Here is a 25,000-nt window from a genome sequence, read left to right as displayed (position 1 = left end):
CTTTTTTTTTGAAGGTATGACTGATGCAAATGCTAGATATCATTCATTGTATGCCAGATATAATTTCATTACTTGTGTTCAATACAGTTAACAAATATAGCAAAATTGGTCATCCCAGCAGTTTAATTATTAACCATGACATGACTTAACTGGTTCCAGACTGGTTTTTGGACTGAACACAGAGTGATGGGTGAATTTTTGGTACATTTTTGTCCAGTAGATAAGTCACTAGTGAGTGTCTCAGGGCTCTGTAGAGAGTCCACTTCTCTGTGAAATGTAAGGTAATGTGAATCCTGATGTACGAGGCAGATAACTGCAAGCTGAATGCCATGAATATCTCCCATAAAACTCATAGTTTCAGAGGGGGAACAGATTGTTAGTCCTTGGTTTCCATAACAGAAGACTTAATGTAAAAATAAATGCAAAGTGGTTGTATTTGGGAAACAAGTATTTAACATCGTTAAATAAATGTAAACCTGCTAAAGATCAGTACTGCTAATGAACTGTCCTTCAGTCATCAAGTAAAAGTTAGACTAAGGAAATCTTTTTAGATTCCCCAATTAATTATAAAAGGTATAGGTTCATAGGTTAGTACTAGGCTAGCTACCCTTGTGGGCCATTTTAATTCAAGCCAGTTTCATTTTTTGTGCTTGAACTAACCTGTCCCATTTGGTTATAAACTGGCCTTACCTAACCCGTGGTCAATAATTATATATTACCCCTAATAAGAATAACTGGGATAATACCATAGATAATTTGATGGGACGCATGCATGGGATAAAGCAGTTGGGATCTGCCTTTGTTCATTATTAGTACAGGGCTGAAGTCCTGGGGTAAATTGTCTGTTTCCCATCCATATATCCAAGTTGCACTTGAATATGGCCAGGGATGAACTTTATTTTATGAGGCTGGGGAGTCTTTTCCAGAGCAGTGGTGTCCAATATGAAATATGCATATATTTCCAAACTGCTCTGTTGATTTTACAGATATAAAACTCTCCTGAAACATTTATTGTTCTGTTGGTGTTGCAGAACAGGTTTATATTCCTAAACTGTGCATTTCTGATGCCATATGACTTGGTGATGTACAATAAATCCATCAGTATTGGGTCTGAAGATGCCTTATATCTCACTACAGACTCTCCACAACTTAGCATAAACTTACAGGGTTTCTATCACCTGATAACCCCCCCCCCCCCTGTCTGCTCAAAACCTCTTCCTTCAGCTCCAAGATCAATTGGATCCTCACTAACTCCCCTAACCTTTACCATAATCCATCTACTCTACCCGATTCCTTAAGTGACCATTTTCCTATCTCCATTCAAAGACACTCTACCCAACTACCCAAATCTCACCTCTACAGAGACTGTCGTAAACTCTCCAACTTTAATACCTCCCATTTCAACTCCGTACTGTCTAGTATTGACTGGTCCATCCTCAAGGTTATCCCTCTCGATGATGCAGTGTGTAAATTTAATAGTATCTTCTTAGACACTCTGAACTCCCTCAACCCCTCTAGAAGAAGTAGAATCAAATCCAACTATGCCCCTGGCTTTCTAAAGATATTAGATCCATAATGCATAAAAGAGACTCTGCCTGCCTCGATCAAAACAAAAGCACCGCCCCTGCTACAAAATTATAGACAACTGTGAAATCTCGCCAAGAAACAAATCAATAAGGACAAAAAATCCTACTACAGCTCTCCCCAAATCAATACCTTAGCCAACCCTCATAAGTTCTGGTCAACCCTAAACAAACTTCTCTCTCCTGTATGCCCTTCCAACCCCTCTCCCTTCCCAAATAAACCTCCATCAGAAACTGCTACCCTTCTCAATAACTACTTCATTAACACAATTCAAAAACTCTCCCCCTCCAGCTCCAACACAAGTGGCTCCCTAAACCTCCTAATGCACCCAACACAAACCTCTTCTCCTTTCAGTCCATTTCCACTTCCTACATTAAATCTCTACTTCTGAAGCTTAAACCCCATTCTCCCTCCACAGACTATCTTCCCCCTTCTTTCCTCAAACTAGCTGCTGAATCTATAGCCTATCCTGTATCCATTCTAAGCAATGGATCCATCCAAGAAGCAACTGTCCCTCTGTTATGGAAATTCTTCTTCACAATCCCTCTACACAAAGGGGAAAACTCAACTGACCCATCCAGTTACAGACCATTGCAATTCTATCCCCTTTATACAAGATACTCTAAAAATGCATTCACTCACAGCTCCTAAACTATATCCTACAACAAAACTTCCTTACTCCCACTCAACACGGCTTTCAGCCAAACCATAGAACCTCTACTGCCCTTCTTTCTTTTACTCATACTATTGCCGAGGCGCGCGACAATAACCAACTCATATCCTGACTTTTCCTTGGCCTCTCCAAAGCTTTTGACACAGTCTTCCACCGTATCCTCCTATCAGAACTTTCCAAACTCAACCTATATCCTGCCTCCCTACCCTGGTTCTCCAGCTACCTCTCTGGCAGGCTACAATCTGTCAGATGGCTCTCATCCTGTTCTCCTTCCATTCCATTCACAGCGGGTGCTCCACAGGGTTCTATCCTGGGCCCCCTTCTATTTAATATTTTCACCAATTAACTGTATACATCCTGCAAAAAGTCAGCCCTAATGCAATATGCCGGTGATTTAACCCTCATCTCCATTGCTAGCAATATCTCTGAACTCCATACTCAAACACAAGATGCCTTTCTATCCATTGAAAAGTGGCTGTCTGATAATCTTCTCATTCTAAACCCAAAGAAAACCAAATTCCTGCTCTTTCTTCCATGTTCACTCTCCCATCATGTCCACATTTGTTATCACTTCCTCAAACAACACCATCATACAACCAGAAGCTCACACCAAGCTTTTAGGTGCCATCATCGACAAACTCAAATTCAACCTACATATACTGCATTGTATAAAAAAACACAGCAGAAACTTGGCCTTCTTAATCGTAACAGTAAATTTCTAACTGCCACTGCTAGATTCTCTCTGGCACAGTCACTTCTCCTCCCCTCCCTTCTTTATGCTGCCCCTGTCCAACTAACATTCATTCTACAACCCTGTCCAAACTACAACAAACATACCATAAAATAGCAAGGCTCATCACCAACTCCCCTAATAACTCATACCATTGCCTGGCACTTGTCTCCCTCCAATGACCTGAACTCCCCCAACTACTCCTTCTATCACAATTTCAAATCATACACTCTGTATTATACAAACCATCTTCCTGCCCAGGCCTCTCCTCCCTGGTCTCTACTTACACCCCCTCTAGGACCCTCTGCACTGCTAACCAGCAGCTCTTGGACATCTATAAACCAAAGAAAACTGAGCAAATTACTCTACAAATGTACCATAGCCCAAGCTTGGAATAAACTTCCTTTAAGCAACCACTCCATTACCCTCCCATCACACTTTAAAAAAGAGCTCAAACTCTATCTGCTTAACAGCAAAACTTAACCCTGTCAGGACCCTACCTAACTCCTCCTTTTTTCTCTATATCTCATGCCCATTGCAATCCACTTGTATTAGTCCCAACCTTTTTTCTCTGTGTGACCTATGAGTACTTATCCAGAAATGTTGTTTGTCTTTCGGCTTTTTCCCGGTAAGGGGTCACCACAGCGGAACTCTGGTCCGTTAATGATTATCAGTAGATTTTTACGAAATGCCGAGGTGCCAGCTCGACACTGAACCTTCAACAAAGGCACGCCCATTTACACACGCATGTCTTTTGAATGCTACCCAACTGCGGGGAGGACATGCAGACTCCACACAGAAGGCACTCCCAAGCCATGCCAAGAATCGAACGGGAGAACCTCTTGCTGTGAGGTAACAATGCTACTGCCATACCACCGCGGCATGAGTACTTATCCAGAAATAATAATCTCTTAACAATGAATGATAGTCCATTTATAGCTACTGACTTTGCTATTTTTTGTGAATTGCTACTTGTGTATTTTTGTTTGCATTTTTTTCTCTCCACTTGTTTTTCTTTTTTTTACCTGTATTTAAATAGCATTATTCTTGTATTGTGAAATCTCCACATATTGTAAATTGTTTTTAACAGGAGCTTTTCTCCTCGGTCTCCACTGAAAATTGGCAACTAACCCAGCTGGACTAACCCAGTTAACAAATGTCAATAAATAAATAAATAAAGTATATGCTACACATAGGTAATCTATTAGCAGTCTATAGGATACCTAATATAGTGAAGGGGCTTTAAATCGATCCCTGTAAGACATGTTGTTTAGGCCTTGTATCCTTTTATTAAAATATCTAATCGGGCATTCCAGTTGTTGCTATGTGTCTAGACAGATAAGTTTCTGCTCTAGATCCAGAGAAGTCACAGACCCCCTGTATTTTCTCTGCTAGGACGATCACTGAATACAGGAAAACATTTAGAATGTATCTCTCCAAGCATATAACAAAAACTGAAAGCCTTTTTTCTAAGTGAAACAAAGGGATTGGCTCATTTAATTATCCAGATCAACTGAAAACCCTCGAACTTTTTCTGTCTCGTGCAGTCTACTGCATAGCGATCACACTGATGCTTTGAGAGCTATGAAAGTCCTTGTCTTTACTTGACCTATTCTCTCTCAAAAATACTGGCAACATTAAGAATACTCAGTCCAAAGTTGGCAGCATTTTTGTGACATCAATAGGATATATTGTACACACAGGTTATTACTCAAAGGATCCCATACCTGTGGAAGACGCTTCCCTTGTATTTTATGTGGTGAAAACTTAGACCTGTTTCATCAAAAGTCTTAGCGATCAGGTGGATTCACATAAATTTAGTCCCTGTATTATCAGTATCATCTGTATCAAGAAGAAAGGTAAACATACAAGCTATACTCCCTAGGTGCCATGGCCAGGCCTTATATGGTCATTGAGGACACATGGCTTAGCACTGTCTTGTAAACCTGTGAACCTCAAGCTATGTTATAGAGCATAAGAGTGTATCTGAATGCAATGATCTGAATGTCACAGCTACAAGGAACAACAAAGAATATTCTACAATGTTATCTTCCTTATGTAGGTGGGGAAAGGAACACACAACCTGTAAAGATCCACTGAAGCAGACGAGTTTGACACATAAGCCATTTCTTAGAAACTTTTACCTACAGAAAGAACCTCACAGTGCCATAAACATAGAAGCACATTTTCACAATAAAAGTAGAAGAGAGATGTGCATACTGCTGTCACTAGTACATATGCTATGCAATTATCATGAGCAAAAGAAGGCAGACAGCATGTCCATAAACCAAAATGGTTGTCAAGGAAACAGAGCAGAGTGGACAGGGATGTGTAGTTTGTTGAAGAAGAGAGGATATGTTTTTGGTGTGCTTGCATGTGTGATTTGGTGCAGTGTCTTCGGGCATTGACTGCAGACAGATATGTCTACATCTTTAGAATGCAAATTTACATTTATGGACTTTACAATGCAACACTAAGTAAGTGAGAGATGCAATGGCTGCACCCATATCACTTCCTGAGATATCCAAGACAAATATTGCTCATAGTGTTTAGGATGATCACTCATTTCTGTCTGTTGTCTAATAAGCTGGTTAGATAGCCCTGTTCAGTAATGTATACATACAAATATGGAGCTTGCATAACAAACCAGAAACACATTATTCCTGCACATCATGTTTTGATACTTGTTTTGCAGATGTATGTGAGAATAGATTGGATACCAACTTGTGGCAATCCTGTCAAAGTGGCTAGAAAGTGATACCTTCAATTAATACTGTTTTGCCCAAACAGCAAGCTCTGCAAATATACTACACAGGTAAGACCTCTGACGAGGTATTGTAATGTAACTTGTATGTTTATATGTTGTTATTTGTAACTGTTTAGTGACAGAGTGATGATAATGACATTGTAGGGCTTAAACCATTGGTGGGCAGATATTAATAATGATGATAATGCACTCAGTTGATTCTGTTAGGTTGCTGGTATGTCCCTTAGAAAAAGTTATCCAAGTCAGATAGAAGACTGGTATAGAAAGCTAACAGTGAACTTTGCATGTCTCTCTTCTTAGTTTGGTCTGAAATGATTAGAAACTAAAGAACGTTGCATTCATTTTTCTGAACATGAGTTTCCATTATTGCCTTATTCAATGCTGTTTGTATGCTGGCCTAAAATGCAGTTGTAATTCAAAATGTGTGCTTCTCTATTTAAAGATAAAATACTGTGCTCTCTGACGGTTGAATGCTCAGAATTCCATAGCTGTGGAAGCAGTTAATGAGCCATTAATGGGCTATTGCATCACTTATCTCAGAATACATATCCACAACATAAAACACACACACACACACACACACACACACACACACACACACACACACACACACACACACACACACACACACACACACAAATGTTATATTTTGAAATCTGACTGAAATGTACTATACTGAACTTATAACTTAGTATAAATGTCATATTCTGAAACTTGACTGAAATTTGCGTTAATGTTATATTCTGAAATTTGACTGAAATGTACTATACTGAACATTCTGTCAGGGAAAGCATGCATTCTGCAATGTACTGCAGTCTTAGCTATAAATACATGAATTTGCACGCAGAAGATGCTCTATAATCTGTTTTTCATATAACTGTATTATTGATATTTATTTTTAGTATGCGAGTCCCTAATTTGATAAAAGCCCACCCAACATAAAGCATTTTAATAGCTTGCAGCCTTATACATCTGAGGATTTCTTTGTGTACATACTTCCTAAGTTGAGGTTAAAGTTTATTTATTTGTTATTGAAGGCATTGGCATGCATCATCCCTCTACATCTTGCTTTCTGCACTGCATGCAGTAATACTGCCTCCTAATTGACATACGCACCTATAAGAATGTTCCTCTTTCTCAACACGCTTCAGCGGTAATTATGTTTTTCTCTCATCGTCTCTCCTCTTGTACTTTCCTTCATTTCTTTGTTGAAGTAATAGGGGTTTTCACACATTATCAAGAGGCTTTCCATCCCCTTTCCTCTAGGAGTATGAATATCTGGACAGTACTCGAAGAAGGACCTAACAAGGGATCTTTTGATGGTTACTGTAACATCGCTCTCTAACAGGAATCGTTTCCTCAAGATTGCAAGCTAGCCTATTAGTTTTTGTATTGACTATAAGTTTTTCAGACTAAAGCTGACTGTACATTTCTGCAGTTGCTACCACAAGTTTGTTTTCCTTGTTGTTTGATTTTTATATTGTTACTAATAATGTCTAAAGTGCACTAGTCCCAGTAACCAAGTCCACTTCAACCTCTGTTTGCTAGGGCAGTTCTTCAGATATGCATGTGGATTTTGGTTACCATTAAGGCTGTTGCACCTGGATGGAGGTAGAACACCATTAACCTAAATCATTCTCATTACAAGGCCCATCTCATGTGACGTACTTCTAAGTCTGATTAATTTGTTTGCTTCCTGTGGTTTACTTCTGTATCTTTTTGGTTTGTCTTTCTGTATCCTGTGAGGTATTTCTATGTCTTCTTAATTTGACTGTTTGTCCACTGTGAAAGAATACCTCAGAGGCTTTAATTTATTTAGGGTGTACAACACTGAGAAGATTTTCTGCATCATTTGGTGTTCTAATTTTAGTAACTCCCATGTCCTCTCCAAGGCTAGTATTTGCAGCTTTCTCTCTTGGCTTTACAGTAGCTGTTTACCTAAAGTCTTAGTAATGCTTTCTTCTTTCTCTGTCTCTGTCTTTCTCTCTTCATTTTGACATATCCTTCTGTAGCCCTGCCTTACTACTTTTGCAACATTTTTACCCCCATCATGTCCTTGCCTAAACACTTTTTCTCTCATGCTAATTGTTTGAAGTGTCTTTGATTCTCCCTGAATACCTCCTAAGCTACTTACTTATCTAATCACATTACATTGTTTCTTTTATTTGCCATTCTTTCCTTCGACAGTCTGTTTTGTACTTGTTAATATGCTTCTCTTTATTTGAGACTGTTTGCTCCTAATATATGTCTGAAGTCTCCTGTTATAATAGACTTCCCCTACCTTAACACAGTTTGCCCTTTGAAGTAACACTTTGATTTTGTGTTCTTGTTGACTCTCTCAGTAGAGGGGACCCAGACTGTGAAATAGTCACTGTTGGCTAGGGCTCTTTTTGTTTCAACGTCTCATACCTTGCTATATTTGCAAGTTTAGTACCTGTTATAATTTTCTTCAAACAGTATATGAAAACATGGCTCTTAGTGTACTACCAGTGCTATTTCATTCTTTCAACCTGATGCCAATAATAAAAAAAAAAATACCAGTCTGTTTTTTGGAGATTCCTATCACAGCATCCTCCTTTTTCATGCTTGAGACATTATCCATTTTTTACCAGTTTATAATTTTTCTCCTTCAGCATCCATTGATTAATGTATTGCATCCTCTCCTTTCTCTCTCTTGTAACTGCTATATTACTAAGTTGTGACGGTCTATGAAGTTCCTCTTTTCTCTTCACTTCTCTTCTGCCCTCAAGTAGCTCATGACTTATGCTCTGTGTAATATAGTCCATCTTCCCGTATCTTGGTCTTTCTCTTCTGCTTCTATAGCCAATAATAGATTTCTGTATCGCATCTGCTTCCATCAGTTTTCCAGGTTTTGTCACACCCAGTATTTCTGCTCCCATGTCTTGCATTGCTGTCTTGCATGATAGCCTAGAATTACCCCTTCCCCTTCATGCAATAGCTGTGTTTCTTCCTTATTTTTGTTATGTTCAATCTTTTAAGTAACTCATTCATTCCATATGTCACTTTCATTTTACCCCATCCATACCATTATATCCTCTTCCATCCCATCCGATTCCTGCATGTTACCACCTGATGCTGTCATTTTTAACTTAATCTTTCTTCTGTCCTTTGCTTTCTTTTCTTTTTGCTCCTATTAGTGTACTTCCTACCCTACCATTACTGCAGTTTAATTGGACTATCATTCCAATATACTTCTGTTTTCTGGATTTTAGACAGGTTGTCCTACCTGGAGAAAGGTGAACTATTTCAGTGACACAGAGATTCATTTTTTTGTTTTGCCAGTTCACAGTCAGCCTGTAGTCTTTATTCATGCAAATGGTCCCCTTTCATGGTCACTCCTCATAGTCCACAATCCTATCCTTCCTTGCTATGTTTTAACATCCAAATATTACTATACAGCCAATCTATCTGCATGTTCTGACAAAATCTCCCACCAATCTATGTGCTTAACTATACTTTTGACTTCAACATTATTCTTGCCCATATGAAATATGACATATGTGACTGTCCTGTCACCTATAAGAAACTTCCTGTCTTGTCTTATGTCCATACTTAGACAATTCTCAATGTCTGTGGCTAAAACAAGTATGCTTTTATTTATTTTTTTTACATTGAATCTTACACCTCAGCCTTAACAGCCATCACATGTTAGGCTAAGAAGTCTGTATGGCTGAGATTCTAGATGGCCTGCTTTGGATAATTCTAAAACAAACAAAAGCAGAAACATTGCTCAACCCACAGACACCTCCCTAGCCGTATCAATGTCTCTATGTTTCCTGTTTTTTTTTTTCCCTTTGTACTTGTTATGCTATGGCAACTTTAAAGAAATAGCTACTAGACTTAAGCAACTATGCAACTATATTGCCCTAAATAAAGTTGGGGTGAAGAGTTCAGGCAAAACCCCGGTCAACTGGACCTCAAACATTTCCAGTGATTGGTGGTGTTCAGTACAGGACACCAGTGTTAAGGTGACTGGGACATGTGGTGGCTTGGTGGTTTGCACAGATAGGGGCATTGAGTCTTGACCTCACTGAAGGACATCCTGGACTGACTGATGATATTGCTCCACTGTTTCCTCCACCATAACTTCAACCAAGTCTCAAAGCCAACCATCTGTGAGGCTTACCAGGCTGCCATGTGCTAAGGTGTCTACAGGACTGGTGCCACTGTCCTGAACCTGTGAGGATGTGCCTCTATGGGCAAAGGGTGAATGCTCCCAAACCTGGGAGGAACACTGTTGGGCTTTTCTTTAGGATTCTGCACCTGTAAAAAAATGAATAAAAATGTGACAGAAAAAAATAGAGAAGGAAAAAGAAATGCATAAGTAAAATAAGAAAATGAAAATGGGAGGGTAGAGAGACAAATAAGAAATGGATAAAAGAAAATTCTGGGAAATAGTTTTTGAAACAGGGAAACAATCAGTATACTACATTGTTATTGTCAATACAAGTAAGAAGAATGTAAATGCAAAGCTGTTGATAAGAAATTTGGAACCACACTCTCTGGGTAGTGACATCACCGTAACCAAGTCCAGTTACCACTTCAGACCAATAGATATTGAACTGCTATTATTGGCAAGTCTGGTTTTACCGAACTGCTTTGTCTCACACACACACACACACACACACACACACACACACACACACACACACACACACACACACACACACACACACACGGGTCTATATCACCACTTGTTCGAACCGAAAAGTTCGAAAGCCCTAAACCGTGAAGTTACAGTGGGCCATCTTCAGAGCTTTGCTATTTCCTCCACTGTAGTGCGATCTCGGAGTTGGTATATTTAAGTAAGGTGGGTGTGGGGAGCACAGCCCCCCACGTTGGGGAGTGTGGGGTGTGAAGCCCTCCCACTTCAGTTTGTTTTAAAGTTGTGATTTTTTTTCCCATGAAGCAGCGATTTTTTTTCCCTGGGAAAAACATTGCTGTTCTGTGAGTTTGCTGTTTAGGGTTTTCAGAATTTTAGGTTTGAACAAAGGGCGTTCGAACTTATCACCATTCGATGTGGTGATATAGACCCCACACACACACACACACACACACACACACACACACACACATATATATATATATATATATATATATATATATATATATATATATATATGTATTAAAGGAATACTTTCAGATTTACTTTCCATGGTGAATACAATTAATTTATGAAATCGTTGCTTCTTAAGTTGCTTATATCTGTTTTTGCTTTCATGCTGTAATGTTGATTTCTTTATTTGAACAATAAAGCTGAAGGTCATGCATTAACATAAGCATGCCTTTTGCAGTATTACATCAGCAAAATATTTTTATTTAACTGTATATGTCTTACTGTGGATATCAGGTCATATTAACTACTGAGAGATTTGAAGTGCTGAGGTGTATCACAGTATGTATGATGGACAGGGATTATGCATTGGGATTATGCATACTTAATTGTATCCTCTGACTCCATTTTCCTTTTTTCTAATCATGGGGACATTTCAGATTTAATAGGGCTGTTTGCACATTTACCAGAGCTGCTTGGTTTAGTCCCACTGTGTGCAGCTCCTTCTTACCTACCAGAGGCTTACTTATGTGAATTTATTGACTCAAACACTTATGTATTACTGGGATTCATAGAGATAATATTATCTAAGCCTAATTTGTATACAGTATGCACAAGTGACCCTGAATTTATGCAAATAACTTTAAGACCACCATATTAATGTGCAATCATGAGTGATAGGCAGCAACTGGTTTGGGACATCACGAACTTAATCAGGTAAGAAACCAAGATTAAAAATGTTAGAAAGTATTGGGAAGCAGTTCGTTCTGATTTAAGATAACTGTATTTACTACAAGAATGATGTCTTATTGATTTAATGGTCAGATGCAGATAATCCATGAAAATATTGATGACAGTGTAATTTATAACAGGAATTCTTGACAACAGCACTGGAAAGGTATAATGAAAAAAGTCATAATAACAATGTCAAGATATTTTGGAAATTAATTTTTGTAGCATATATTGATTATGCTGAACCAGTATGTAAGTGCATACTTTGAAGTCTGAGTTATTGCATTTTCAACAATTCATTGTTGTTTCAGGTTACATGCTGCTTTACTAGGGATTTCTGATTTCTGATCCCTGTGAAAAAAATTGCTGTTCCGTGTCATCGCTGTTTAGGACTATCAACATTATCGGTTCGATGAAAGAGCATTTGCTCTTTTCATCAGTCAATAATGTAATACAAACAGATCTTACAGACTGCTTCTGTAGTGGGGGAGTTTCATACAGCGGTATTAACTCATTCTCTCCAAAAAACACAATAGTAGAAATCATCACGACACAGGAACCACACTGACTTTAAGAGAATACTGGTTACCAAAAAATTTTATTCTGGTACCTTGGTCTTTTGCCTTCAAGGAATGATCTGTAACTAAAAAAACACTTCCATTTATACACCAAGTATTTAAACACTAAACTAATAAACATTCTTGTCTAGTTACCTAACACTAAATAGCTAATTAAAGAGAGGGAAATGCACATTCTTAAAGTGAAATACCCAAATTTGCCACATTTCTAAAAGTTTTATAATCTCTAACATATTATAACTGCTATTACAATCATAAAAATGTAGAGTTTCACTTAAGAACAAGACAATGGAAAAATAGAAGAACAAAAAAATAGAAAAATGCAGGAAAATATATTTTATAAGGTAATATTACTATCCAAGTTCATGCCTCCAGGATACAAATTGTGATAGTGAATAATCATTCTGCATTCTTACTTGTTTAATTCCCTCTTGATATCCCCCCTGCTGGGTGATGGTCATGCCAGAACACACACAAAAAAAAAACCTTTCACTCATCCATCATGTTTGGATACAAAATGAGCAACCACTGGACTATCCATATTATTTCTCCTTATGTCCCCAAGTGCACCAAAATGCATATCTTGACTTTCCTTGTGGTTTGACCAATATACCAACAAGTGTTACTGCAGTCACATCCAATAATATAAACTACTCCACAAGAATTGCAATTGAAATATTCCCTAGTTATATATAATGTCCCATTTTGAGACTGTCAAGATTTCTAACTTTGCCACAAACTGAGCAATTACCACGCAAATATGTGCCCACCTTGCCACCTGGTGCTTGCTTTGTAACTTTGCCGTTAAGAAATTCATTTAAGTTATTATATCAACCATAAGAGAAAGTGATAAATCTGGGTAACAAAAAAACTATGGAGATATCCTCACAAATCACATGCCAAACTTGTTTAATTATGTTCTCCATCTAGGAAGAAAAATTAGAAAATGTTGTAACAAAAAAGCAATTTCTCCATATTTTCTTCAACTACACCATGTCTGATTGTTTTCCTTGTATAATGTCCCCCTCCCCAAACTTTTTATCTAGCCTTAGAAAGAACAGAATCAGAGTAACCTCTTAAAGATCATCTTTCATGCACCTGACCCAAATGACCTTCCCTAAGCCTCTCTTCAGAAGTGTAATAAAAAAATCCTTCTTAATTCGCCATAAGGCAAATAATTTATTAAATGGAGGTGGGGTGCATACTATCGGCATGTAAAAACTGCTGACTGATGTGGGTTTCCTATAGGGTTTATGTTGAATCCTGTTATGTTCATCTACATAAAATTCAACATCCAAAAAAGGAATGTTTCTGGAACTCAATTCCCCAGGTGAATTTTAGATCATGGAAGTTGCCATTGAGCTGTTGCATAAACTCCAAAAACTTGTCTGAACTGCCCTTGAATGCAAAAATCAAATCATCAGTGTATCTTTTATAGTAAATAACATAGTTGATGAAAAATTGATTCAAAAACATAAACTGCCTCTCAAAATCTCCCATGTATATAATAGCATAAGAGGGGGCAAAAGCTGCCCCCATAGCTGTCCCTCTCAGCTGTAAGTAGAATGAATCTTTTCATTTGAAACAATTATGGCTCAAGCAGAATTCTAGAGTGGACAACAAGAAAAAGAACGGGGTCCCTCCTCCATAATCTTAGCCATAGCTTCCATTCCCCATCTTTTTTCACTGTTGGTATATAAAGCATTAATGTCTACTGTGGCCCAAAAGTAATTCTGTCTCCATTCCAAGTTATGTAAATCTTTGCATACATCACTAATATTTCTAACATGAGAAGGAACTAAAGTGAGATAATTCTTGAAATGAAAATCCAAAAATACGTTAACGCCCTCCAAATAAGAGCCAATGCCAGAAATAATAGGTCTGCCTGGCGGGGTTTTGAGATATTTGTGAACCTTAGGGATAACATAGAATGTCGGGTCTTTGGGTTCCTTCACAAGCAATTTTTTAACATCATTAGATTTAAAAAAAAACAGCCTCTTTCAACATTCAAAAATTCAATTAATTCCTGAATAAAGTTTTTAACTAGATTACTAGACAATTTACCATAGATATTTTCTTCACACAAGATTTTACACACCATATCATCATATTGTCCAGTACTCATGATAACCCAGCTACCCCCTTGTCAGCTTGTTTGACAACAATTTTATCTAAACAAGACCACAAACCCTGCAAAGCTGACCATTCGTCCTTATTAAGATTGTAACAATTATGTTCTTTCAAAAAGGAACCATACTGGCATTCAACCATTTTACATACAGTGTTCTCAAAAACATTAATAACAATAGAGTATTTCAGAGGCAAAAATGTACTATCAGAGGGTAATTCAGGCATAGTTAAGTGGCTATAACAAGTTTAAAAAAGCCTCCAAAGTTTGATCCACCTTGTGTTGTTTATCACAAAAACTATCATCCTCCTCCATGAATTGTGTAAACAATTCAGTTTCATGCACATTTAGATCTAACAAATTATCATCGATTTGTGTTAATTGCTCATTATTATTGATCTGCGCTGAATTGCATCCATAAAAAAAACACTCTAAGGTTTAATTTATGGCAAAATCTTTTAATGTCCATGATATCTGCTAGCGAAGGGATTCTGTTGGGAACAAACTTAGCCCCTTTCAGGAGCACACTTTGAACGTTCTCAGTCAATTGCAAGCTAGAAAGATTAATTATTTTTAACTGCTCATCATTTCCAGAAATCGAGGTTGCAAAATCTAAATGAACAAATGCTACATTTTCAGTCTCGATATCAGTCAGCAATGATTGTGAATTACCAGAACTGGTAAAGTCTAATGCAGCAGTTGGTACATTATAAATATCAAGTCACCACAATATGTGAACTAGCAGAAAATCTTACTTTAAGTAGCTGTTGTTGCTGTTGCACTTGCCACGTGTTTTCTCTGACCACGTTTGGACCTGCTGAAATGTCTGTGCTGCTATGTGCGTGTTTTTTTTTTGTTGCTCCTGGGGCTCTGAAGAGTCCTCTGAATTTATTTCTTCAAATGATATGCTTTTCCTGCTGGTGTTGGTATCCCCAGATGCTGCAGATGAAATGGAGGAATCACGAGTGCCTTTGGGCATGCGCCCACTACGTTTTGGTCTATTAAGACATTCTTTACATTGCCAAGAATAGACCGAGTTATTCTCAAAATCCCTGATGTCTCTTGAAAGTTTGCTTTTCTTATGGTCTAAAACTTTTTGTACCACTTTTTGTAGTTTAATGTTCACTTCGTTAAATAAATTCTGATGCCTTACATAAGGGACCTCAGCGATCAAATTATCTTGTAACTCAGTGATCTTCCCCGTAGTTTTTTACATTCCTGGTGTTCCTCTTAATCAAAACACATAACCATTGCAATGTACATTCTAACACTGCCTGTCTCCATTCGGAATCCCCTACATCTTCAGTGAAATCACCAGCAGGCAAAAGGTCAATACAAAGGTGTGATGTTTAAGGAGACATCTTTTTCCAATAATTTAAGATCATAAAATGTGGTCACCTCTTAAGACATCAGCCATTCCAGTTGTTGGGAATTTTCTGCCACTCCATCCTCTGTAGTAGAAGACCAGGGATCCATACTAGCTATTTTTCATTCCCTCTCACAAACAAGATCAGCAAAAAGGGTGCTATAAGAAGTACCTGGTGAATCAGAGGTTCCCGAACTCATGGTGAACAAATGCCAAAAGTAAACACACCAGAAAAATTGTCCAAAAAACACAGTAGTAGAAATCACCATGACACAGGGACATCACTGAGTTCAAGGGAATACTGGTTACCAAAAAATTTTATTCTGGTACATCGGCCTTACGCCATCAAGAATGATCTGTATCTAAAAAAAAAACACTTCCATTTATACACAAAGTATTTAAACCCTAAACCAATACACATCCTTGATTAATTACCTAACACAAAATAGCTAATTAAAGAGAGGGAAATGCACATTTTTAAAGTGAAATACCCAAATTTGCCACATTTCTAAAAGTTTTATAATCTCTAGCACATTATAACTGCTATTACAATCATAAAACTTTGGAGTTTCACTTAAGAACAAGAAAATAGAAAAATAGAATAGAAAAATGCAGGACAATACATTTACAATAAGGTAATATTGCTATCTAAGTTCCCTCTTGCTGGCTGCTGGTCATTCTAGAACACTAAAAGCCGACCTTTCCCTCGCCCATCATATGTGTTTTTGGACTATTTTTTGTGGTGTGTTTACTTTTAGCTCATTCTCTCCTATTTGTTTAGTCCTGCTCACCCATTCATTCTCTACTCATCTTGGCTTTTGAAGGCAGGAGTTTTTCTCTTCTGCTTTTTGAAAAATGAGTACTTCCAATCAGTTCTTGTCTTCCAAGACTGTCTTTTGGCTTTTCTGCACATGTGCTCATACCACTGTGATCTTTTTGTTGTTACCTTTTAAGTAATTGGAGCATTGGAGCTACTTTGGCTTCTGTGCTTATGTCCTCATTTCTTCATCTGTCCCGCAGTGTGCATCCTTCAACCCTTTTCAGGCACTTCATCTCCATCACCTGTAGTTTCTTCAACTGCTCAGCCTTTACTTCCCAGGTTTCTGTACCATACAGTAATACTGGTCACACCACTGTTTTGTACACTTTACTTTTCAGCTTCTTTGGCATTCATCTGGGATATGCTACACCTGATACTCTGATCTATTTGGCAGCAGCCACTCTAATTTTAGCTTAGACATTCTCATTCAGACTTCCCTTCCCCTCAAGCACCCCTTCCAGAAATTGAAGCTGTTAACCTGTTCCACTATTTTCCCTTATATCTCAGTTCTCAGCTTCTTCTGAAATCCACCATTTGCTGCCATTACAAATGTCTTATCTGTACTCAGTTTCATCCCATGTGCCTTCAGTTTTGCATTCCATTCACCTATCCTTTGCTGAAGTTCTTGCCCAGAGTCTGCTTGTAATGCCATATCACCTGCGTACAGCAACTTTGTTGATCTGTTCCCTCCGACCTCTTTGCTAATCTAATCCAGAACAGCAGTGGGCTCAGAGCTGAACTCTGCTGCACACCCACTCACACTGGGAGCCCCCTGTGAGACCGAGTTATAGGTCCTTGTACATAGCCTGCACACATTCTACCAATGTTTCTGGGACTGCAAATCACTGCAGGATTGCCCAAATCAGCTTTTTTGAGACCTTGTCATATGCTTTCTCCAAGTTCAGAATTGCCCAGTATAACTCTTTCCTCATCTCTAGCTTCTTCTATATAACTGAATCACTGAAAAAACATCAGTTTAGTTGTGCTGCATTTTGAGCTGATCATCTCCGATCTTACTTTCTACTACTCTGTGTATTTGTTTATCAATCACCCTCTTCAGAACTTTCATGCAGTGTGATATCTCTGTACTGCCCACAGTTGTGGATGTTCTCTTCATTCTTGAACACTGGCACTAATATGCTTATTCTCTAGACATCTGGGTTATGCTTTTCTTGGCACACTGCTAGGAGTACTCTCAAGTGTCATTTCTTCCTTACCTCACCTAGCATCGTTATCATAACTGCTGTGACCTATTCTGAGCTTGCTGCTTTTCCCAACTTCATTTTCCTTAGTGCTGTTCTTAGTTCTTTTAGGGTGGACTCCTCCTCTTCTCTCATTGTAGGCTGTTTCTGGGGCAGTACAGCTTCTATGGGGTTTTCTTCATTCAGAAGCTGCTTGAAGTGCTCCTTTCATCTGTCTTTGATGTCCTGTGGAATTTTGAGCAGGTTGTCAGGTTGTTGCTGGCATTCCTCATGAAGGGTATCTGACTATCTGCTTTATCTTTTTATCTTTGTTTTGCAACCTGACATAATTTATCTTGGCCATCTACTGAGTTTATACTTCTCAGCTGAACGTATTTTCAAAGAATGTCCAGATTTATGCCTCATATTTTTGGTCCAGTTTTCATAAAATTGTGGGGTTTTTTTTGGCAAATCATTGCCAAATCATTAAAGACTGAAGTCAGGAAATAATAACAGACATTTGAGTTTCAGACTTCATACCCTTCAGAAAATTCATGCTAATGCAAAACCTATTATTCTATCAACAAGTTTGTTAGAGCAATATTTAAAAATATGTCCCTATTTTTCAGCCTTTGTACTCCCATTATTTATGGCTTTGTCCAGATTTCTTGATCTAAGATGTTGAGAGGTATGACCAATTTACTTTCCAGAAGCTGGTAGAGTGGCTCTGATGCCTTGTTCTTTGCTAGTGCAACTGCTCTTTTATCCTCTTTGTTAGCCAACCAGTATTCCTTCCTGTCCTGTATTTTCGATCTCCCACTTTTTTCTGCACTTTTTTCTTTTGATGACTTCCTGGACTTCTGCATTCCACCACCAGACTTACCTATGCACTTTATTTCCATAGCTGGCTGATCCGCATATCTATTCTGTAGCCTTACATATGCTTTTTTGAGGTGCTGCCATTTTTTCTTCAACTCCAACTGTTTCCTCTTCTTCTTGATCTGTTAAAGCCCTGAACAATTCCTTGAACTCTTGTGTTTCATTTCCTGTCAACTTCCAGGTTTTCAGTTTGGTCTGTGTTAACCTCAATGTCTTCCTTGACCACTTCTTGCAGCTGAAGGTGGCAACTAGTAGATTATGCTGTGATCCAATTATTTCACTGTTGTTGACTTTGCAACTGCTGATTTTACCCCAGTGTCCTTTCCTTACTAGGATGAAGTCTACCTGAGTTGTATGATGACCACTCTTGTATGTGATCATGTGATTCTCTCTCTTTCAGAACCATATATTGGCTACTATCTAGCCATTTGCCAAACAAAGTCTGGAATAGCTTTTACTTCTTTATTCTTTTTGTCCCATTCATGTGGATCCAGGCAGTCCTCATTTGCTGTTCTGTCTGTCTTCATATGTGCATTCAAGTCACAAATTATCAACACCAATTCATGTTGTCCTGGTTTATCTAGTAGGTCTTGCAACTGCTGTCTGAATGCACTCTTTTCCTCACTATCACAATCCTGCTGAGGGGTATAGGCTGAGATTTTGAATACTGCCCTATAATTATGGAGTCTGACTGCTCTGAGTGTGTCACTAATTCTGATAACACCCCTCACTGTCTTTTGAATCCTATCCCTCACCATAATTTCCACACCATTTCTAGAATGTCCTCCTCCTGGATCCCAAGTCAAGTTGCTTTGTTGTACTGCTTCCATCTTGTCTCCTTGATACATAGGATGTCCAACCTTTTCCTTACCATCGTGGCATCCACTTCCAAGCTGTATCATGTCAGTGAACCCACATATATTGTAACAATTCTTAGTTCATATGTAGGAGGTTAGTTGGTTTACGTCAAGCTTTTGCTCAACAGAGCTATCTCATGTAACCCAAGTTGGGCAACTGGACACCTACTAGACAGTAACTTATTGACCTAGGGCTGCTGGACTTTATGGCAGCACACACTGGCCAATAGAGGCACATACAGCTCCCACACCATTAGCATAGGTCCTGGGCATAGGTTGGAGTAGGCTGGCCCCTCAACCCATTTGGTGGCATTAGTCAACAAGACCAAGTTACCTAGAGATATATTTTACACTGTTGACTCACTAGCCCTGTCACAGAGTGCAGCCTGTGATACATGTTCTCCTTATCAGGAGGACATTGCACACCACAATAGGTGCCCAAAGCACTTGGTTTATACAACTCTTCCCCCTATAGGGCACAATTTATAGTCTGTGCTCCTGCACACAGATCCATTCTTTTGGTGAGTTTGAAATGGAAACACTTAGTTGTTTGACACAGGGAGAACATATAAGTTTCAAACAGGCATTGGCCAGATGTCCAGATCGAACCTTGTATCTTATCCATGTCAGGCAAAGACTTTTACCATTATAGCAACTGTTCCCCAACATCTGATGGCATATATGTGAAGAAACTTAAGCTCATATATGGAACGGAAGTCCTTCTGGTAGTCTGCCTTCCATCAGATATTAAACTACATATAATAAATATGGGCAATATGCAGGCACAAGTGGGAAGAAACCATATGAGAGATTTACATATGAATCCATATTCTGTTCCAAAGCAGGGGTTGACATTTACATCACACCAGAGACATATCTCCACACAGCACAGGAGAATACTTAGTAACTACTTAGGCTGTATTTTTTTTTTCTTTACTCTTTCCAGAAACTCAATCCAAGGTGCTACATAAGTGCAGCTTTTTCTCCTGTAAGCAATTTGGTATTTAAAATGGTGGAATGTCTACTTAGGCCTCATTTAAGCTGCAATTTGTGTGGCATGTTTTTAAATGAGGTTGTGGTACAAACATGACTATGAATTGTCCATTTTGGAAACTGGTGGTTGATATCATGCTTAGGTGGAGTCTGCAGCATTGCGAACAATCAGCGCAAGCAAAAGCTCATGCATGCTGCCTGCACAAGTATACGCATTGTGCTTTACAGCTGTACTAGTCTGTGCTGATTGTGATTCAGAATTCACAATTTTATAATGAATCACAGGTCACCTTGTTGTATTCTTGGATACTTGTTGAAGACTTTCATAGCAAATGTCTTTTGACAGCACCTAGCATGTGTTTTAACACGAACAAGGTGACACTGTTTATTTTTCATAGCAAAATCATTGCATAGCTGTTAGGACCCTATCACAGTTCATTTCATTAGGCAGATTCATGGTTTTACCATGCCGAAGGACACAGTGATAAAAAGATAATCAAGGTCACCAAAAACAATAACACAGCAGGGGACTCACTCTTCCCTAATTACATAGATAAAATTTGGAACACCCTACATTCTGCTATTACCTCAACAAACACAAAGGTTACATCTAAAAGACTCCTCAAAGAACACCTAAAACTCACATGGGTATGCTCCTGCTCCCCACCATATGCACTCTCTTCCCCATTCTCGTACTCCCTGTGTCAGCGATACCATTAAGAGGAAGTGCAGCTTTTTTAACTTCTAGTGTCCTCTCAGTGTCACTTCTGCATCTGGCCCCTTAGCTAGCATCTATACAGATAGTGGCACTAAAACACTGCTAGGACACTCTTTTACAAATCTTTTAAAATGTTATTTCTTTCTACATCTTTACACCTGCTTTTTCCTTGCTTTCTTAGTTCATCTTTATATCCTATCACTTAATCTGTTGTTTCACGTTCTACTATACACCTGACTATGTCTAATTTGTACACATTCCAACTGTATAAAGTAAAAATAATGCAACTTCTAGACACAAAGTTAACCCATGTATCTTATTCTGCATTTCCTCTTGCTTAGGTATTGTCTCACCGAATTCTAAAATTGTAAAAGATGTGCACATTCTGTGTGACTACTGTATGTTAATTTTAAGATTTGAAATTATCTATGTAAATTTGCATGCTTCTGTATACTCCTAATATTTGCTTGTAATCTGATCTGTGGAGCTTTTCTCCCCAGGCCTCCGCTGAAAATGGACACGCATCAACTCGGAATTTCCCAGTCAACAAATGTAAAGTAAAATAAATAAATAAAAATAAATAAATGTCCTTGTGAGCAACAAAGGTCCAGTATGAATATCTGCAACGATGCTACCCTGAAGGTCTGCAGCAGTAAGAGCTGAGGTTAGACAAGAAAGGACAAAATATTATAGTTAGCACTTGTAGTTGCTACAGTTTTCCAAAGTGTAATTTTAAACTTTTATATAATATTCTGAAAAGTTTTCCTATTAAAGGATATTTCCTGTGACAAAGCAAAGGGTTTGAACTTTTTCATTCAAAATGTGTTTTTAATAAACACTATTTCCTCAGCTATATATGTGTGGGCAACTCTGGGAGACTGGCATGCAAGATGGACTACTTTAGGGGGGGTCTATTACAGTCAGATTGTGTTGAAATGGGGTGCTTATATGGTAATGGACCCTCCCCACTGCCCTCTTAACTTTGTAGCTGAAATCAGAGACAAAGACCCAAAATCAGGAACAAATTTTAAATGTTTCTTTCATATTTTTAGAAATTTGCTTAAAAAAAAAAAACTTTGCAATAGCAAGCATTTTCCGAAGGTTACTAAGTCTGAAATTCATGCCTATTATTATGTGATAACTTCATCAAAACCTCCAAAGCCTGCTATGAATGCAGAATGTGACAGATACTAAAAACAATCACAAAGCCTTCTTTAGTTACATCAAGAATCTTCATGGCAATGCCCCGATTTGTTCTGAGTTACTGCACGATGGTACCTCCTATACTGAGCCAACAGATATTGCCAACATACTGGCCGACAGATTCAGTGCCAACTTTACCCCTGTCTCCTCCCCAAAGGATCAATCAATACCAGAAGAATGCCAGGCATCCTGCATTACTGCAGCGCAGGTTAAAGCTGCATTGTCTAAAGCCAAAAATCCAGCTTCCACGGGACCCGACAATATCCCTGGCTGTGTTCTACATAAATTGCAAAGTGAACTGACACCACATGGGTGCTCTGTTTACTCACAGCCTCACTTCAGGCTTTGTCCCTACTGAATGGCGCATAGCTACAGTCATCCTTCTCCATAAAGGGGAAGTGACTACAGACCCTGGGAATTATCGCCCATTAGCCTGATGAGTGTGGTATGCAAGGCTATGGAGTGCATCATCATGGACCTAATTAACAAGGATATAGGGAATCTCCAAACACTAGATCCCACGCAATTTGGTTTTGTGAAAGGTAGAGCATGCTGCTCAATCTAGTTGACTTCTTTGACTCAGTCACCAGAGTGGTGGATGAAGGTAAGGCAGTTCATACAGCCTACCTCGGTCTGGCCAAGGCTTTTGATACCATTCCCCACTCAGGAATTAATGATAAACTCACCAAACTAGGCATCAACCCCTATATCATTAGGTTGGCTGCAAATTGGCTCACAGATAGAACACACAGTGTGAAAGCAGCGGACTCCAAGTCAGACTGCTGACCAGTCACGAGTGGAGTCCCACAGGGTTCGGTCCTGGGTCCTCTCCTGTTTGGCATCTACTTCTCAGATGTCCAGGACAATATGGAGGTACTCTAGCTGACCAAATTCACAGACGACTGCAAGCTGCGTGCCATTATTAACTACCCAAGTGATGCAGACATCCTACAGAAAGGCCTCACTGAGATCAATAACTGGTGTCAAAATCATGGCCTTAAGCTTAATGCCAAAGAATGCATTGTCATCCCCTCTGGGAAAAACTCAATTCGCACTAATTAACACATTGATGGGAGCCAACTAAATGCTGAAGGTGTTATAAGAGATCTGGGGACACAGGTTGACAGCAACCTCTCCTTCAACCACCACATTGCCACTGTGGTCAGAAAGCCCTTCTATGTGGCACATCTCATTGTCAAGGGTTTTGCATCCAAGAAGAAAGAGGTCATCACTTCTCTCTACTCTTTCCTCATTAGACCAGTCATAGAGTATAATATCCCATTTGGCATGTACCTCACTAGACACCTGCAACAGCTGGAGATGCCACAAATGTACCTCACAAAGAGCATCCTAGGCCTAAAACACATGTCCTACATGGACAGACTCAAAAAACTCTGGCTATTCTCTGTCTCATATCGTCTACTTGGAGGTCATCACTGCTTGACTTACAAAGCCATGTCTGACCCAGCTCTGTTAGAAATGCTACATTTAAAGAAATCCCAATCCCTCCACACTACACGCTCCAGATACCTCAGCATCATTACTACAATCAACAGAACATGCTGGAGGGACAGGCTCATAACCCAGAGACTGCCCATGCTCTGGAATAGACTTCCCATACATGTCAAACAGAGCACCTCACTAGCCCTCTTCAACAGAAATCGTGATAAGTGGATGGGAAATAGAAAGTTCACCCCCGGGATCACTCCAGTGGCTCTGCTTGATAGAGACACAGGGAACTAACGACGGGTGGCATAATGCCAGGGCACTTCTATGGGCTAGGCTTTTTAAGGTCCCAGGGCCATTAGCCTAGTACATATCTATGAACCTATGAACTTATGATTGCAATCCTCAACAATTTTTAAAAATCCATAAATTTTAAAAGGAGTAGAAAAAAATGCCTCTCAACTTCTTTACCCAACAATACTGGACAAAGCCAAAATAACGAGAGGACAAAATCACACATTTTAAATACCACTTTCTTTTATTAATTTGCTAGCCAGGTAAACTCGCTGTGCAAAGTTACCTTTTCAGGGATGGGTCAGGAGAACTGTCTGAGTGACTTGATTAAATGGAGGTGGAAGATTCAAACCCTTTAGGTTAAAGGAAGCATTTTGTTTGCAGCTCAGAGCCTTAAGTTCTAAACAGCTCCAGTAAACTTAAAATGCATTTCCTGAACAACTTTTTTGGCTTCTCCCTTTAGGGGTCACCACAGTGGATCACCGGTCCGCATATTGATTGACAATGGAGTGGTTACATTGTTGGGTTGCCAGCCCAGTGCCCAACTATCACAGAAGGCACACGCACACGCACCTACTGCATGTCTTTAAAACTCACTCAACTGCAGGGAGGACATGCAGACTCCACACAGACGGCATTCCAGCCAAGAATCAAACCAGCTAACCTGTTACTGTGAGGCGACAATGCTAACTGCTGCACTACTATGGCCAAAAAAAACTATGAAACTATAATGACTAGCATTATTGAATGACTGTTACCCTCAGCCTTTTAACAGAAATTGAAGAAGTTAAGAAAGGTCTGGTAGTTTGTGCAGAGAGTTAAGGGTGTAAGTTTTTGATGAGCTGCTTTCTGTACTGAAGGGTACAAGGTTTAATTTCATGGAATTCGTATGACAACTGTATGACTTTAAGCAGGTCACTTAACCAGCTATTGGTACTGGGACTTGAGCAAGTCAGTCAACCATACCCTGCTTCGAG

At 39.0% G+C, this 25,000-nt stretch overlaps 1 protein-coding gene across 1 annotated transcript in view; it reads left to right on the top strand.

The window, feature by feature from the left end:
- Positions 1-25,000, top strand: part of LINGO2 (leucine rich repeat and Ig domain containing 2) — a 6,800,733-nt gene that overhangs the window by 2,641,358 nt on the left and 4,134,375 nt on the right. Inside the window, exon 8 of the mRNA XM_044061897.1 lies at positions 5,683-5,802. The gene's annotated coding sequence lies outside the window, so the exon portion shown is untranslated. The remainder of the gene's footprint in view (positions 1-5,682; positions 5,803-25,000) is intronic.

The sequence above is a fragment of the Protopterus annectens genome, chromosome 2.part0 (genome assembly GCF_019279795.1).
Source record: "Protopterus annectens isolate FY-2018-M chromosome 2.part0, PAN1.0, whole genome shotgun sequence".
In the NCBI taxonomy this organism is placed as follows: domain Eukaryota; kingdom Metazoa; phylum Chordata; order Ceratodontiformes; family Protopteridae; genus Protopterus; species Protopterus annectens.
The sequence above is the reverse complement of the archived record's forward strand: the minus strand, read 5'-3'. Positions and strand labels throughout refer to the sequence as shown.